This window comes from Arachis stenosperma, chromosome 1, assembly GCF_014773155.1.
Source record: "Arachis stenosperma cultivar V10309 chromosome 1, arast.V10309.gnm1.PFL2, whole genome shotgun sequence".
NCBI lineage: Eukaryota > Viridiplantae > Streptophyta > Magnoliopsida > Fabales > Fabaceae > Arachis > Arachis stenosperma.
In genome coordinates, this window is record NC_080377.1 from 48924378 (window position 1) to 48929616 (window position 5239).

General features: G+C 39.1%; 1 non-coding gene across 1 annotated transcript; it reads right to left on the reverse strand.

Moving 5' to 3' along the window:
- Positions 1–2524: 2524 nt before the first annotated feature.
- LOC130950307 (small nucleolar RNA R71) lies at positions 2525–2628 on the reverse strand. The gene has a single exon (XR_009073556.1). It is a non-coding gene; the product is annotated as a small nucleolar RNA R71 (small nucleolar RNA).
- Positions 2629–5239: the final 2611 nt, after the last annotated feature.

Here is a 5239-nt window from a genome sequence, read left to right on the forward strand (position 1 = left end):
CAGACGCAAAGAATCACTGGATTCTATTCCGACCTGATTGAGAACCGACAGATGGATAGCCGTGCCGTGACAGGGTGCGTTGAACATTTCCAATGAGAGGATGGGAGGTAGCCACTGACAACGGTGAAACCCTTGCATAAGCTTGCCATGGAAAGGAGTAAGAAGGATTGGATGAAGACAGTAGGAAAGCAGAGAGACGGAAGGGAAAGTATCTTCATACGCTTATCTGAAGCTCTCACCAATGATATACATAAGTATCTCTATCTTTATCTTTATGTTTTATTCATATATCATCTATACCCATTTGAGTCTTCCTGACTAAGATTTACAAGGTGACCATAGCTTGCTTCATACCAACAATCTCCGTGGGATCGACCCTTACTCGCGTAAGGTTTATTACTTGGACGACCCAGTGCACTTGCTGGTTAGTTGTGCGAAGTTGTAGTGATCACGATTTCGCGCACCACTTAGCTTAGGTATTTTTCTTCAGAGTTCTTAAGAATGAATTCCAGTGTTTCAAGGTGATGTTCTTATCATCACCAAAGCTGATTGATTCTCATCAATTTAGCTCTTGAATGTAATGTCCTACTGAAGCTTGGCTAGCCATGTCTAATTTCTTTAGACTGAAGCTTTAGACTAACATTGCATGATTCCTGGAATTCTCATTAAGAATTTTGATATCCTTATTTTCTTTTTCACTCAATTTTCAAAAAAATCCAAAAAAATTATAAAATCTTAAAATCAAAAATAATTTTATGTTTTTTGTTGAGTCTAGTGTCTCATTTTAAGTTTGGTGTCAATTGCATGTTTATATTCTTTTTGCATTTTTTTTTTTCGAATTCATTCATGTGTCTTAATTGATCTTCATGTTGTTCTTGATGATTTCCTTGTTCTGATCTTTAAATTCTCTTGTCTTGAGTGTTTTGTTGTTTCTCATATGCATTCTCATTTTGTTAGTGTCAATAATATACAAACTTCTAAGTTTGGTGTCTTGCATGCATTGTTTATTTGATCTTAGTTTCATTTTGATTATTTCTCATTATTAAAAATCCAAAAAATTTTTTAATTTGTGTCTTTTCAAGTCAATAATACAGAGAATTGAAGATTCAGAACATACAGTAGAGGAATTACACAGAAAAAGGTGGGTGTTCAAAACGCCCAATGAGGAAGGAAAACTGGCATTTAAACGCCAGCCAGGGTGCCTGGCTGGGCGTTTAACGCCCAAAAGGGGTGAGTTTTGGGCGTTAAACGCCAGAATGTATACCATTCTGGGCGTTTAACGCCAGGATGGCACAAGAGGGAAGATTTTGTTTTTAATTCAAATTTTTTTTCAAGTTTTCAAAATTTTTCAAAATCAAATCTTTTTCAAATCATATCTTTTCAATCATATATTTTCAAAATCAATTTCTTTCCATTTTCAAAAATACTTGCTAACAATTAATGATTTGCTTCAACATTTCAAGTATGTTGCCTTTTCTGTTGAGAAAGGTTTAATGTCTGAATCATATCTTTTAAATTTCTTGTTAGCCAAGTCATTAATTTTCAAAATCAAATCTTTTTAAATTGTTTTTCAAATCATATCTTCTCAATCATATCTTTTTTAAAATTATAACTTTTCAATCATATCTTATTAATCACATCTTTTTTAAAATAGTTTTCAATCATATCTTTTTTATTTCTAATTTCAAAGTCTTTTTCAAAAATCACTTTATTTCTTTCCCAATCATATTTTTCGAAAATCATTCTTCAATTTATCAAAATGTTTTTAAAATCTTTTTAATTTATTTTCGAAAATTTCTTCCCCTCTTCTCACATCCTTCTATTTATGGACTAACACTCCTCCTCAATGCACAATTCGAACTCTATCTTTCTTGATAAGTTCAAATTCTTCTACCTCTCCTTCTATTCTTCTTTTCCTCTGACACCTCAAGGAATCTCTATACTGTGACATAGAGGATTCTATATTTTCTTGTTCTCTTCTCTTTCATATGAGCAGGAGCAAAGACAAAAGCATTCTTGTTGAGGCTGACCCTGAACCTAAAAAGACCCTGAAGCGAAAGCTAAGAGAAGCTAAAACACAACTCTCTGTAGAGGACCTAACAGAAATCTTCAAACAAGAAAAAGACATGGTAGTCGAAAACAACAACAATGCCAACAATGCAAGGAAGGTGCTGGGTGACTTTACTGCACCTACTCCCGACTTCTATGGGAGAAGCATCTCTATCCCTGCCATTGGAGAAAACAACTTTGAGCTTAAGCCTCAATTAGTTTCTCTAATGCAACAGAATTGCAAGTTCCATGGACTTCCATTGGAAGATCCTCATCAGTTTTTAGCTGAATTCTTGCAAATCTGTAAGAGACTAATGGGGTTGACCCTGAGGTCTACAGACTTCTACTATTCCCTTTTGCTGTAAGAGACAGAGCTAGGATATGGTTGGACTCACAACCTAAAGAAAGCCTGAACTCTTGGGAAAAGCTAGTCAATGCCTTCTTGGCAAAGTTCTTTCCACCTCAAAAATTGAGTAAGTTTAGAGTGGAAGTCCAAACCTTCAGACAGAAGGAAGGTGAATCCCTCTATGAAGCTTGGGAAAGATACAAACAATTGATCAGAAAGTGTCCTTCTGACATGCTTTCTGAATGGAGCATCATAGGTATCTTCTATGATGGTCTGTCTGAACTATCCAAAATGTCATTGGACAATTCTGCTGGAGGATCTCTTCATCTAAAGAAGATGCCTGCAGAAGCTCAAGAAATCATTGAAATGGTTGCAAATAACCAATTCATGTACACTTCTGAAAGGAATCCTGTGAACAATGGGACGAATGAGAAGAAAGGAGTTCTTGAGATTGATACTCTAAATGCCATATTGGCTCAGAACAAAATATTGACTCAGCAAGTCAATATGATTTCTCAAAGTCTGTCTGGAATACAAGCTACACCAAGCAGTACTAAGGACACTTCATCTGAAGAAGAAGCTTATGATCCTGAGAACCCATCAATGGAAGAGGTGAATTACATGGGAGAACCCTATGAAAACACCTATAATTCTTCATGGAGAAATCATCCAAATCTCTCACAGAAGGATCAACAGAGACCTCAACAAGGTTTCAACAACAATAATGGTGGAAGAAACAGGTTTAGCAATGGCAACCCTTTTCCATCATCTTCTCAGCAACAGACAGAGAATTCTAAGCAGAGCCACTCAGACTTAGCAACCATGGTCTCTGATCTAATCAAAACCACTCAAAGTTTCATGATTGAAACAAGGTCCTCCATTAGGAATTTGGAGGCACAAGGGGACAGCTGAGCAAGAAAATTACTGAACTCCCTCCTAGTACTCTTCCAAGCAATACAGAAGAGAATCCAAAAGGAGAATGCAAGGCCATTAACATGACCCACATGGCCGAACTTGGAGAGGAGGAAAAGGCAGTGATCGCCACTGAGGAAGACCTCAATGGACGTCCACTGGCCTCCAATGAGTTCCCTAATGAGGAACCATGGGAATTTGAGGCTCATAATGAGACCATAGAGATTCCATTGGATTTACTTCTGCCATTCATGAGCTCTGATGAGTATTCTTCCTCTGAAGAGGATGAAGATGTCACTGAAGAGCAAGTTGCTAAGTACCTTGGAACAGTCATGAAGCTAAATGACAAGTTATTTGGTAATGAGACTTGGGAGGATGAACCCCCTTTGCTCACCAAAGAACTGGATGACTTGACTAAGAAGAAATTACCTCAAAAGAGACAGGACCTTGGGAAGTTCTCAATACCTTGTACCATAGGCACCATGACCTTTGAGAAGGCTCTGTGTGACCTAGGGTCAAGCATAAACCTCATGTCTCTCTCTGTAATGAAGAAGCTAGGGATCTTTGAGGTGCAAGCTGCAAGAATCTCACTAGAGATGGCAGACAATTCAAGAAAACAAGCTTATGGACTTGTAGAGGATGTTCTGGTAAAGGTTGAAGACCATTACATCCCTGCTAATTTCATAGTCCTAGAGACTGGGAAGTGCATGGATGAATCCATCATCCTTAGCAGACCCTTCCTAGCCACAGCAAAGGCTGTGATTGATGTAGACAGAGGAGAATTGATCATTCAAGTGAATGAAGAATCCTTTGTGTTTAAGGCTCAAGGATATCCCTCTGTTACCTTGGAGAGGAAGCATGAAGAGCTTCTCTCAAAACAGAGTCAAACAGAGCCCCAACAGTCAAACTCTAATTTTGGTGTTGGGAGGCCACAACCAACTTCTAAGTTTGGTGTTGAATCCCCACATTCAAACTCTAAGTTTGGTGTTGGGAGGATCCAACATTGCTCTGAATATCTGTGAGGCTCCGTGAGAGCCCACTGTCAAGCTACTGACATTAAAGAAGCGCTTGTTGGGAGGCAACCCAATGTTATATTTATCTATTTCCCTTTGTTATTTTATGTTTTCTGTAGGTTGATGATCATGTGAAGTCACAAAATCAATTGAAAAAGCAAAAATAGAATGAAAAACAAAAAGAAAAATAGCACACCCTGGAGGAAAACTTGCTGGCGTTTAAACGCCAGTGAAAACAGCAGACTGGGCGTTTAACGCCCAGTTTGGCACCATTCTGGGCGTTTAACGCCAGAAAGGGGCACCAGACTGGCGTTTAACGCCAGGAATGGGCAAGAAGCTGGCGTTAAATGCCAGAAATGGGCACAAACCCGGCGTTTAACGCCAAGATTGGCAGAAGGAGCATTTTTGCTCGCCACTTGGTGCAGGGATGAATTATCCTTGACACCTCAGGATCTGTGGACCCCACAGGATCCCCACCTACCCCACAACTCTCTCTCTTCTTCACCCATTCACCAATCACCTCAACACCTCTTCCCCAAAAACCCCTCACCTATCAAATCCTACCATTCTCTTCACCACTCACATCCATCCTTCATAAAACCCTACCTACCTTACCATTCAAATTCAAACTACTTTCCCTCCCAAACCCACCCATACATGACCGAACCATACCCTCTTCTCCATTCCTATATAAACCCATCTTCACCCCCTCATTTCCACACAACCTAAACACTACTTCTTCCCCATTAGCCGAAACACAAAGCCCCCTCCATCTCCTCTATTTCTTCTTCTTCAACTCTCCTCTTTCTTCTTTTGCTCGAGGACGAGCAAACCTTTTAAGTTTGGTGTGGTAAAAGCATTGCTTTTTGTTTTTCCATAACCATTTATGGCACATAAGCCCGGAGAAACCTCTAGAAAG